This window comes from Aulonocara sp. 'chitande type north' Nkhata Bay, linkage group LG1 (genome assembly GCF_057382095.1).
Source record: "Aulonocara sp. 'chitande type north' Nkhata Bay isolate Kocher_YH1m ecotype deep benthic linkage group LG1, A_spYH_male_GT1.1, whole genome shotgun sequence".
NCBI lineage: Eukaryota > Metazoa > Chordata > Actinopteri > Cichliformes > Cichlidae > Aulonocara > Aulonocara sp. 'chitande type north' Nkhata Bay.
In genome coordinates this window covers 42,326,629-42,340,093 of record NC_141344.1, presented here as the reverse complement: position 1 = coordinate 42,340,093, position 13,465 = coordinate 42,326,629, and the positions used below count along the sequence as shown (strand labels likewise).

Here is a 13,465-nt window from a genome sequence, read left to right as displayed (position 1 = left end):
AATCAAGGCAAAGCGTCTCACCTATAGACACATTTTAAGAGATGGAATTAGCGTGTCTCATGTCTTAAATGTGTACACAAGTGCTTGTGTGTTTAATCAACAGGCCGTTGTTATGTATTTAAATCACATCTGACAGCTATTACACTTTATAGTTACAAAGTGTACATAACCTTTATATAATTACCATTGCCTTATTTGCCTCTTGTGATTGAAGAGCTGGCTCTGCATTGTTTAGCTCCTCAATGTTGTGCAAGGGCAAATCCAGAGGCAGTACCCCAGCATCTACCGATTCATTGCAGCCGGTATTGCGGATGGCTCTGACCTCCTCACGGAGTTCGTTAACAGCTCTCGTCAGGTCTGACAGAAAAAGATAATTTTTTTTAAGTATTTAAGAATACAGACAACTTGTCAAACGTTTCCTTGTGTCACACACAGATATGTACAAAGACACTAGACAGTATTTTATTACCTGGTATTTTCACTCGAGGGGCCTGGGGAAACCATTTTTTTGTGGGCTGCTCATCCTCTGAGTCACTATATGTGTACAGGGGATTTGGTCTAAAGAAAAAAAGTTGAAAACGGTCATAAGTAATTACAAATGTGCTTTTGGAATATTATTTCCTAAAGTTACAGTTTGATTTATAACAACACACACAGGAAACGGAGATGTGCAAGAAGGTACAGTATACAAGGAATTTTTGAAGTGCACAAGTGTACACGGCTTTGCATTTATAAAAAGTTTACAAGCTTCCACTTTTTGGACTATATTATGTGGTGATATAGCAGTATGCAAGCACCACAGATATGTATAAAAGACAAGATCATAAATTCTTAGCAATCAAAGATATGTTTGTGAAATAAAAAAAGTTTTACTTGTGCTTTCTTTTATGACTGGTCTGAGTTTCAGCTTCGGACTGAAGGTCAGACGTATCACAGTGTTCACTTAGATATTTCTGAAGACTGCGTTCTGCTTCGTGAAATGTGTCTGGAAGTACAAACACAATGTATGGCCAGACATAAATTAGGACACGAAAAACTTGTTATTGTTACATTTATACAACACCAATCCAGATGATACCCACCATGGCTTATTAGAAGTCGGACTGGTGCATAGGTGAGCCATGTTGCACCAGGATGAACTCTCCTCTTTACTGCGTCGTGGATCCTGAATGTGTCTCACGGAGGATATGGAGGCCATGACAATTTCTCCCCATTTATCCATGATCTAGGGACTATTTCTGTACCACCAGTGCTAAACTGCACAATGCACCAGTCTTTCATTTTTATCTTTTTTTTAATTTGGAGTCCTTTTTTGCCCTGTCTAGGATAAACAGGAAACAGATAATTACAATATATTTCATAGTCACTACAAAACTTGATCTATTGATTGAACTAAATAATAAATAATAGCTTAAAATGTATATAGGCAACAATTACAAGCAAACCCGTATATGTAAGCATTTAAACACTGAAGATAATAAAATTAACAGTATTTTGTCTAAGTCTGCCATTGTAGGAATTCATGGCACCGAGACAAAAACATGGCGCACAGTGTGGCGTCAAAATAGGCGCACACCTTTGACGCTGCGTTTTCTCAGTCTTCCTCGTCCACACGTAAATGCTAAACGCAGTTTACGTGTGGACAAAAGGTGCAAACGCAAGTTAGGTGAGCGTGCAGCGTAAAGTTTGAATTGAGTGCGAATCGAAGCGGGTGCTCTCCAATCATTAAAAGTAACAAAGTCATTGAACACATTTATACATTTACCTTTACGTTTATCAATCATATATCACAGATTTACAATTTTTTGTAGTACTATGCTAAAAAGCAACTACAGAGCGAAAGTCTGGGTCAAGCGCCGAGGCGACGGCAAGAACAAAGGAACCCTCGAAGCGTTAAAGCTAGCTTTGTAAGGAAATATAACAGAAAAGTATGAAACCAAAATGTTTTCTTTGTTGATAGACTTTGTTTGCAGTGCAATTTATTTGTTGCCGGATTGTAAGAAGTGTCATGGTCCGGGTGTGTGCCAGTGTGTCTCCCTCCGAGCCGGCGTCTCCACCCCGAGGAGGGGCCTCAGTGTTTTTGCTCATCGCTTACACCTGTGGGTAATTTAGCCGGGGACTCATAAGGCCAGCGTACTCAATCTCTCTTCGCCAGATTCTCTGCTAACATCAGTCAGTGCAGGCCACCACCATCATTCCCTATGTATTTTGTGAATCACCTTGCCTCACTGTATGTTTGTCTTTTGTGCGCCTCTCTCTTAGCTACACCCAACTGTCAACCCCTGTCGAAGAGCTCCTACTTGGATGCTGGACCATCTGGCAGTCCCACAGGCTATTACCCAAATTACCTACCTGCCTCTCTGCCTCCACGCCAGGAGTTTTTTGGATTTCACACCCGGACTACTCACCCCTCTACGTCATCTCCGACCTCCTTTGGCAAGTACGCAGTACGAAGGAGGATTCTGAATCAGCAACATATTCATATGTCTCCTTATCCGTATCTGAACATCTGCACTCTGTTACAGTGACCCCGACCTTTTCCTGGATCAAATGTGACTTGCTTTCCAGTCCAATCCCTGGAATAGCTGTCCTCTCTGACCCGGACCAGATCATTACTTAGTTTCAGTGGTGGAACGTCGTACTTGTCTACTCTCACCTTTTGTTTATGAATATTTGTGGAAACATTAAACTTTATTCTTAAAATCTACTTACGAGCTGTTCGGCGTCCTGCGTTTGAGTCCTGTCACTCGTCCAAAAACGGTCTCGGCCGTAACAAGAAGAAAGTAGACACAATTTCGGGCTCCCACATTTTATCCGAAACTTTACATTAACAAGTTTGTTTTGTTTTTTTACTGTTATTCAAATGCAACCGTGGAAATAACGAATAGAACAAAAGTCATTCATTCTTACCTTATACTAATCGTGGTGCAGGCCAGTGCAGTGCATGAACTGATGCCTTCTCCGGTCAATTCCGCTGAGAGTAAATCTAATGTCCCGCTTGATAGGGGTGCTGCGGAATAGTCCAAGTGGTAGCAGCTTTAATTTCCCGCTCAACCATAAATCGATGGTTTTTCAACGTGATTGTTGTCACCTTGTCAACTATAAATAGATCAACAATCAACGATGACAGAACAACAGTGAATCAATGTTATTTCAATGTCAGTGTCAGGTTTCATCAGTATTTCAATGTTGTTTCAACATTGGTTTTGTGTTGACATTTCAATCCTGACGATTCTGATGGTTCAGATGGAAAATCAACATCTGTTCAATGTCTCCTTGCTATCTGGGGAGTAACAAGAAGAACTTTGCCTACTTCGTGTCTTGCTTGCTGTGTAATTATATTGCCTTCAACGTTCCAGCGAATAGGTTCAAGCTACAAACCTATCAACTGGACCAGCTCTTTATCCTCTCGAGGATACTTGAGGGTGCATGGGAGTTTGCCCAACCAGTCTACATGTGTTTTGTGGACTTGGAGAAGGCATTCGACCGTGTCCCTCGGGGTGTCCTGTGGGAGGTGTTGCGGGAGTATGGGGTGTCTGGCCTATTGCTATGGGCCATTCGATCCCTATACGACCGTTGCAAGAGCTTGGTTCGCATTGCCGGCAATAAGTCGGACTCGTTCCCGGTGGGTGATGGGCTCCGCCAGGGCTGCCCTTTGTCTCCGGTTCTGTTCATAATTTTTATGGACAGGATTTCTAGGCGCAGCCAAGTGGCGGAGGGCTTTCGCTTTGGTGGCCTCAGAATCTCATCTCTGATTTTTGCGGATGATGTGGTTCTGTTGGCTTCATCCGGTGAGGGCCTCCAGCTCACACTGGAGCGGTTCGCAGCTGAGTGTTCACAGCTTTGACAAAAGTCCAGCTGGGATAACCACATTTACTCAGGCACATTTACAAAGGTTACTAATATGTGTCAGGAGTATTGGAGCAGTTGAGATAGCAGAACACAGAAGAGCTCCCTCGTCAGGCCAGGACTCTGCAGTCTATTTACACCTACAGGCCAGTGGACACTCTTTCATTGATGAGGATGTAACATCTTGGACAGGGAGGAACGCTGGTTTGAGCGCGGAGTCAAGGAGGCCATTTATGTGAAAAGGGAAAGACCATCTCTGAATCGAGGAGGGGGCCTAAGGGTACATCTTTTGCCATCTTACAATGCTGTGATTGCAGCCATTCCCCAACTCTATGTGAATGGTACTCATGGCCATTGATCAGTGGGCTTTGATCAGTGGGTTTTGGTCAGTGGTTGTTGATCAATGGTCATGAGAATTTGCATAATTAAGATTAAGGAACTGACCTCCTAGCCCATTGTTCCTTCAGTGGGCTGGTTTCAGTCATTATGCAAATGTGCTGTTTATAAGATTGGGGAAACCTGCAGTCAGCTGAGACTGAGGAAGTCACTTGGATGAGTGACGAAACGTTTCTCCCACAAAACGCTACGTCCAGATGAACAAAATCAACTTTTGGAGATTTACTTTCCTGGATGATTGAGAATGCATCAAGACATAAAAGTAGGAATAATAGATGAGTGCCTGGTGTAGCCCCATAGTTCTTATGCAGAAGAAAGACAGGGCTATACAATTCTGTGTTGACTAATGTCACAGTTTTATTCTTATCCCATGCCTGGTCAACAAGCTCCTCCACCAGCTAGGTACTGCTCATTTTTTCATGATGCTGGATATAACCAAAGGTTACTAATAGATTCCCTTGTTACAGAGTCCAATGAAAAAATTGCCTTCTCCACTCTGTACAGTTTGTACCAATTGTTACACCCCGGCCTAGGCCACCGGGGTGCAACGCAGGAAAATAAAAATAAGGCAAAACACACGAGAAAAAAAACTAAAGCTCTCCACCAAAATCCCAAAACGAAGGTGTCTCAAACGAAAATATTAACAAACCCATTCACAACTATTTACAACAGACTATTTATTTACAACAAACACACCAAACTATTTACAACACGGGGGAGATCGCGACCATGACATACTGAAACACAAGGCTTAAATACATAGAAGGAGCAATCAGGGAATGGACCACAGGAGGGAAACACAGCTGGGGCAAATTAGAACTGACGAGACAGGGAAAATGTAAACTGAACACACTAAGATAACACAGACTTTCAAAGTAAAGCAGGAAATACATAACAGTCACGCAAAAACAAAACACTGACAACACCGAAACGTAACATTTCCCCCCACCCAAAAATCAAACATGTAACCCCAAGTGAAATGTTTGATCAAAAGCGGATGAAGGCTGGTGGAGGCTGGAGCGGTCCCACGGACCCTCCAGCAGACGACGAAGGCTGGGGCGGTCCCACGGACCCTCCAGCGAAGGCGGATGAAGGCTGGAGCGGTCCCACGGACCCTCCAGCGAAGGCAGACGAGCAGCCCACCAGCTGCACACACGGACACGCAGCCCACCAGCTGCAGAAGGCTGGAGCGGTCCCTCGGATCCTCCAGCGAAGGCGGATGAAGGCTGGAGCGGTCCCACGGACCCTCCAGCAGACGACGAAGGCTGAGGCGGTCCCTCGGACCCCCCAGCGAAGGCAAATGAAGACTGAAGCGGTCCCACGGACCCTCCAGCGGAGGCAGATGAAACTGATGGAGGCCGGAGCGGTCCCCCTGACCCTCCAGCAGACGACGAAGGCTGGAGTGGTCCCACGGACCCTCCAACGAAGGCGGATGAAGGCTGGAGCGGTCCCCGGGCCCTCCAGCGAAGACAGACGGAGGCCGAAGCGGTCCCTCCCTCGGACCCTCCAGCAACGGCGAACGGCTGAAGCGGCCCCCCGGGCCCTCCAGCGAAGACAGACGGCTGAAGCGGTCCCCGGGCCCTCCAGCGAAGACAGACGGAGGCTGAAGCGGTCCCCGGACCCTCCAGCGAAGACAGAAGGCCGAAGCTGTCCCTCCTTCGGACCCTCCAGCGATCCCGGACGAGCCCCCATATGTTACACCCCGGCCTAGGCCACCGGGGTGCAACGCAGGAAAATAAAAATAAGGCAAAACACACGAGAAAAAAAACTAAAGCTCTCCACCAAAATCCCAAAACGAAGGTGTCTCAAACGAAAATATTAACAAACCCATTCACAACTATTTACAACAGACTATTTATTTACAACAAACACACCAAACTATTTACAACACGGGGGAGATCGCGACCATGACATACTGAAACACAAGGCTTAAATACATAGAAGGAGCAATCAGGGAATGGACCACAGGAGGGAAACACAGCTGGGGCAAATTAGAACTGACGAGACAGGGAAAATGTAAACTGAACACACTAAGATAACACAGACTTTCAAAGTAAAGCAGGAAATACATAACAGTCACGCAAAAACAAAACACTGACAACACCGAAACGTAACACAATGCATCATACTTGTGTTCAGCTTGTTCAAACTGGGTGCTGCATCTGTATACTGCATATACGGGTACCTACCTGGTTGATGTTATCATCCACAACAACACCTGGGCGGAGTATTTGCAGACAGTGGCCACGGTTCTTGAGTCCTTAGGTAGGTGGGGCTTATGGCCAAAACGAAGAAGTGTGTAGGCGAACAGAAGGATGTGCAGTATCTGGTACCACTTGGGAGGCAGGCTATTCTACCCGCATAAGTAGAAAACAATGGCTATCACAGCCTGCCCATGTCCCAAGACCAAAAAAGAGGTGAGATGGTCCTTGGGGCAAGCCGGTTATGACCACAGTGTGACAAAATGATGGACCCAACCACATAGTTCACACTTTTGACACTTTTATACGGTTGCTGTTCTGCTGGTCCAGGGCAACCTGCGTGAAAAGCGGCGGTGGCGCAGCAGTCGAGGATATGAGCTGAGGCTCACAGCTGGTTGACAGTGTGCTGACCTCTGGCGAAAATGAGGCCAGTCCAGATGACGTGCTTGCGTGGGGATCTTTCCCCCATGGGATCTTGGGACACCAGTGGGCGCAGTGGCGGTGACGGCCAGGAATTGATCCGAGTTGCCAGACTCTCTAACAGGTGCATCCGGCGCTCGGACTGATCCTGCAGTCATTCCACCTGGCAGGCAAAACACTGCAGCCTGCTCACTCCGCATAGCTGCAAGCTCAGCCACCATTTGGGCCAGCACCTCCAATGGCTGGTCGTGGTTCCGCCATGCCACAATCCTGATCCTGGGTTTCGACACCAGTATGACAAAATGGACCCGACCACATAGTTCACAATTTCAACACTTTTATTCAGTTGCTGTTTCCTCTACTCCTCGGCCGCAGCTTTTCAGCTGCCAGCCACACACACAACAACACACCTTAGGTCCCGGCACGTCTTATCCAGGGGAGGTGGGATGAGCTGATGAAGTTCTGGTGTGTGTCAGCCTTCCCTGCAGCCATGCCACAAACCATGCCCTGCCACATACAGGTTTGACCAAACTTTGCGGAGTTGACCAGCCCCTTGGCTGATCTCATCAAAAGGGTGCCCCAGATGTGGTCCAATAGATGCAACAGTGTCAGGTGCTGTTTGCGCAGGTAAAGGAGGCTCTCTGTAGGGAATCCCTGTTACCCCCTCTTATTTTTTTACCTCTTTTTTGTCCTGGAGACTGATGCTTTTAACAGAAGGCTGGGGGCTGTTTGGTCCCAGCAGGTAAGGAGGATTGACCGCCTAGTTGTGTACATCACCCGGAAACTACTGAAGTGAGAAGCCCAGTACAGCACCAAAAGGAAGCAGTACTTGACGGTCCAGTAGGTGGTCAACTCCCTCCTGGGCTGCCCTTTCAGTTCAAGGTTATTTATTTGCCATTTGTGTATAATCCAGCAGTCAAGGCACATTGGAATTCTTGTGCAGAGCTCTCTCAGCCATAGTGAGCATGTTAAAGAAAGACAAACTAAATAAGACAATACAAAATACAAAACTAATATAAATGATAAGTTATACCCCTTTTACAAGGTGGCAGCATATACACAGACGTCTGATTATATTGCAGATATTGCATATATTGCACAGTTAGGCTATGCACATTTCTGAGGTAGTGTGATAGTGTGGGGTTATTATTGCACATTGTTCAGTGAGGTTTTTCGTTTTGCCATCGGTCTGACTGTGGTGGGAAAGAAGCTATTGAAAAGTCTTGTTCTGTGAGTGATGATACTCTGCTGTGTCTTAGGTTGTATGTGCAGTTCTTGTGTCTGAGCAGAGAGTAAGCTGGATGGAGTGAGTCCCTGATAATTCCCTCTGCTCCATCTCACACTCTGTTTGGATAACACGCTGCTGCAGTGGCTCCACCGCAACGCCAACGCCAACTGCAACATGATGGTACCTTGCTTTGGAGCCTTTTAAGTTCAGAGTGGTCCAAATGCTGGGGGCGCAGGTGGTGGTGGCTGATTTCCTATACCCTTCGTGGAGATGGGTGGAGTGGGGGAGCTGTGGCTGAGATGCAGGGTAGGGACGGAGCAGCGGGTTCAAGCTGTAGTGTCAGGGGAGGCTGGTTGTCACAGCCAGCGAACATCATCTAATAGTAGTTGCCAGGGAAGAAGAGGGAAGTGGAGCGGCTCAGCTGACAGAGTGGACCTGTTACTTTTCCCTGGAAAGTGCAAAAGACAAAAGTAAACTGTTACCGTAAAGCAGCCATATCTGAATTGTCTTTTTACAATGACATTATATGTAGGCTTTAAATATATATATCTATCTATCTATATATATATAATTTTGAGTCAACTATTGTTGTGATTCGGTGCAGGATGAAAATGGCGACTGCAGTGCTGACTGTACTAATTTCTTCAAAATTCCCTCTATTTTAGTTTGCCATTGATCACTTTCTCATGCTTGTGTGGCTAAAATGAATAAATAATATATAATCTTAAGTAATCACAATGGTTCTTTGATATCAACAAATATCAACAAACTGGGCATGGATTAAAGTATGAATTTTAGTAGCAGACTGCTTGTATTTCAGTGTCATCATCTCTTACATCATGATGCCAGCTGATGATGTTGCTTTAGTGATATAGATAACATGAAGTGGTATATGGTAAGTGGAATAGCATTTTTGCACTCTGGCTAAATACCCATTGCACTCTTTTCATTACAACCTACAGTCTCCCCTATATTCATACTATATTACAGTCTCAGAAAACACCATATCACCATATTAGCACATCATTGGAGGCAAATGGGGCAAATAGAGACACGAGAACCTGAAATTCTTTTCTTTTAATACAGTTTGTGTAAAGGCATTTTAAAAATAGGTAGCCCTATTATTATTCTTTTCAATGCAAGATTACCATATCCTAATGTAAGACTGTAAGGTTTAGCTTCTTTAAGTTTTGTGAAACCTCTCGTGTTTGAGAGGGGTTTGAGTTACTGGACTTAAACATGTCCAGTCACTTTCTTTCTGAGCTGCTTAATTAAAGCTGTTCTGTACTATTTCACCATGTTTTTTAGGAGTCTTTTTCTAAACAGTTCTAGAGTTTGCAATTTGTGTCAAAAACAGGGACTCCATGTGATTGTGGCATTTAACCCTTGGAAGCCTTTATTCTTTTCGGCTCCACAGTCGAACAGAAGACAACATTTTCGCATGTTTGCATTTAGTGAATGTGTAATTATAGCATATTGTGTCTGGCAGCCATGGCAGTAGTCGCCTGTCCACTCGCATTAACTTGACTTAATTGTGTGAATATCTGAAGAAAGACATGGCCTGATTTTGGACTGGGGATGTTGCATGCTTGTGTGTGTGTGTCACTACTGTTAGATTTATAAAGACACTGCAAAATATATAATTATATATAGTGTGTTCAGTGCTGCAAATATGTTTCAGTATGGAAACAGGCTCTAATCATTCATCATTTATTATATTTTTGTGTGTCTGCATTCATTTATTATTCTCTGATTTTAAATTTAAATGCGTTACATATATATACTGTATAAACAATGGTAATTTAAGATCCAACCCATAAAAGAAGAGCCAGAAAATTCAGATTTTTTGGAACTGAGATGTTTTAACCCTTAAAACAAAATCCACATTTTTTTTTTTTGCTATATCATGCTGTGTATGATGTATTTTTATTCTATATTTATTCTATATTTTTTGTATCACATTTGATACATTGGGCGTTTTTGGCGACTTCTTGTTAACAACAATGTTAATTTTAGACAAAAAAGAGTTTTATCCATAACATTTTGAAATTATGGCAAGTATTGACCATGTTGAGGAGGTCTCAGAAACTCTATGTCTGTGAAGGTTCTCAGTCATCCAGGTCATCGTAGTCAAAGGAGCTTGCAAAGAAAAGCGTCTGGACTTCTTTAAGTTGCTTGAAGACGTTTCACCTCTCATCCGAGAAGCTTCTTCAGTTCTAAGGTCAAATAGTGGAGAGTCCCAGATATAAACCTAGTGGGAGTAACCCCCCACAGAGGGACAAAAGGACCCCCTGATGATCCTCTAATCGCCTGAGCCAAGGTGGGAAACTGGGTGTGGGTCCCAATCAGCCAGAGTTTCGGGTGTGTTCATTGTGAAACCTGGCCCCACCTTATCATGCGAATTCCTGAGGTCAGATGGCCCAGGATGTGAGTGGGCGTTAAGGCGTCTGGGGAGGGATCTCAAAACTGGATTATAGATGGCAGAGAGTTGGTGTCGTAAACCCCGCCTCTGTTCAAAGATGGTCGCTCACAGTGGACATAGATGGCTTCTTTCACTCCTCTTTCAAACCATCTGTCCTCTCTGTCCAAAATGTGAACATTGGCATCCTCGAAAGAGTGACCTTTATTCTTAAGATGCAGATGGACTGCTGAGTCTTGTCCTGTGGAGGTGGCTCTTCTGTGTTGTGCCATGCGCTTGTGAAGTGGCTGTTTGGTCTCTCCAATGTAGAGGTCTGGGCATTCCTCGCTGCACTGTACAGCATACACCACATTGTTAAGTCTGTGTTTTGGCAGAACGGGTCGAGCTGGCTCTGACGGCGGCGTGGCAACCGCAGGACCAGACGAGGCAGGACCAGACGAAGGCGGAGCCGGACCAGGCGTGGATGATGAAGGCATGGAACCTGACGGCAGCGGGACGGCTGCAGGCGGTGAGGTGAATGCTGCAGGCGATGATGTAGAAGTCGTGGGGGATGAGTCAGCAGGTGACGGCTGAACAGACTTCCCCGGACCATCAGCAGATGTGAGGATGTGCTGGCTGGGTCCTCCAGGACCCTCAGCTAACGAGGCGTGGTGCTGGGCGGGCTCCTCGGACCCTCCAGCAGACGTGGCATGAGGCTGGACGGGCTCCTCGGACCCTCCAGCAGACGTGGCATGAGGCTGGACGGGCTCCTCGGGCCCTCCAGCAGACGTGGCTTGAGGCTGGCTGGGTTCTCCCGAACCCCCAGCAGACGAAACCCGAGGCTGGCTGGGTTCTCCCGAACCCCCAGCAGACGACACTTGAGGCTGGACGCGCGACTCGGGCCCTCCAGCTGAGATAGACGGCTGAATGGGTCCCTCTGGTCCTCCAGCAGAGGACAGGGGCAGAGGGGCGGTCTCACTAGAGCTCTCAGCAGGGGATGACGGCTGAGACTGCTCAGTAAAGTCCTCTAGTGAAGCTGCTGGTGCTGGCATCTTGACCTCTAGAGGTCCAGAGTTGGCTGGTGACTGACACCCAGCCTCTGGGGAGGCCCTAGAGGGAGCAGCTGTCTCTGAGATGGCCAGCTTAAGTGAACCAGCTAAAGTTTGTATGAAGTGTGTTCCCTGCTTGTAATGAGGTTGTGAGGGTGATGATAATCAGAAATAAGCTGTTGCAGCCTGACTTCCAGAACGTAGAGAAACGCTTCTCCCTCATGCTCGAGCCACAGGTTGATTAGTTTTGGCACTGAGTCCGTTATGAGCTTTCGAAGCTCTGTGGGTGGGGTGAATGCCGCTGGATCCGTATCTGGCTGGTCCGTACTGTCACGGCGAGTGAAAAGAGCCGTGTAGAAAAGGAAAAGGAGGATCCAAACACAGGCAGTTGTGAAGGTGTAAAGGTGATTTATTGAACACAAAAGAGAGGCAAACGGCAAAACGGAGAACTAAACTATACTGGGACAACTAAACTACTGAGCACGAACCTGAACATAACGGAAGGAAGACGATGGTACATGATGATGACGGCAGGGAACACACGGATGAAACATGGTGGATACGCAGACGGACCAGCAACTACAATGACAGAGGACACGACTTAAATACACCCAGAGAAACACAGGGGAATTGCACACAGGTGGTGGACACAGCTAGGAATAATCAACAAGACGAGACAGAGGTAAAACTGAACACACTCACATGAGACGCAGACCTTCACAATAAAACAGGAACAAGAAACCATCACACTAAGACGCAGACTCGACAGAGAGACAAACAGAAAATGACACATGAAACTAAACCCACACAAAACATGAGAGCACAAATCTTAAACCCAAATAAACAGAAACATGGAACTCTAACAATAATAATCATCGCACCCAAAACCACAACAATCATTCAAGAAATAAACTAACAATCAAAACTCAAAATACTGGTTCGAAACTGACCCAGAACCGTGACAAATTCAGCCAATTAATTTTTCATCTGCAGGGAATGTCTGGAGATGTTTTTTCATCATTCATGAGGACCTGATGTGCAGTACAAACTCCACAGCACTGGTAATGAAGTCACAGCAGATACTTTAAGTATAGTTACTTTCAGCTTACTTAGCAGAGTTAAAATGAAGCTTTTGGGTAAGTTTAATAAGGAAGATCTGTAGGCACACATCTGTCTGCTTCCCAGATGTTGGTGGCTTCACATCCCCTCCACTTTGCCACACGGCCAATCAGCCTACTCTCCATATACTTTAATCTCACTGCTCATTTGTCATTTTCTCTTGCAGAGGTTTGCAAAGAAAAAATTGGATTGTCAGGGCTCTGTGTGTGGGCAGGTGGAGATGTGGATCCAAGTGCAGGACTCTCAGACGGAAATATAACTGAAAACCACAGCTTTATTGCTGGCACCAACAAAACAGAAACCAAAACATGAAAACACTAACTGGAACACACAGGCAGGGTCTGAGGGTACGACGCGACACTGAGCACAGGAAAACACATGGCTAATATACACAGGGTGGTAATCAGCGAATGGGCAACAGGAGGGAGACACAGCTGGGAGAGATCAGGGTTAACGAGATGGGGGGGAACCAAGCTGCACACACTAACATAAGACAAAGACTTTCACAATAAAACAGGAAACATGAATTACTAAACAAGCATGCAGACTTTACATTGAGAGACAGAATGACACATGGAATCTGAAATAAACTAAACGTGAGATATAACTGAGAACAAATCCTTAAGCACGGATAAACAGAAACAAGAAATAATAATCATCATCCCTACGAGAATAAGAAAACAATCCATGAAGCAGAATTAAACCGAAATATAATAAACTCAAAATACTGGGTCCAACGGACCCAGAACCGTGGCAGTACCCCCCTCCAAGGGCTGGCTCCCAATAGCCCTAAACAAAAAAGCAC

At 45.6% G+C, this 13,465-nt stretch overlaps 1 long non-coding RNA gene across 1 annotated transcript; it reads right to left on the bottom strand.

Moving 5' to 3' along the window:
* Nucleotides 1-204: 204 nt before the first annotated feature.
* Nucleotides 205-1,515, bottom strand: LOC147339625 (uncharacterized). The gene is made up of 4 exons (XR_015130327.1): nucleotides 1,083-1,515; nucleotides 874-985; nucleotides 470-558; nucleotides 205-357 (listed from the first exon to the last, which is right to left on the bottom strand). It is a non-coding gene; the product is annotated as an uncharacterized LOC147339625 (long non-coding RNA).
* Between the last annotated feature and the right edge of the window lie 11,950 nt (nucleotides 1,516-13,465).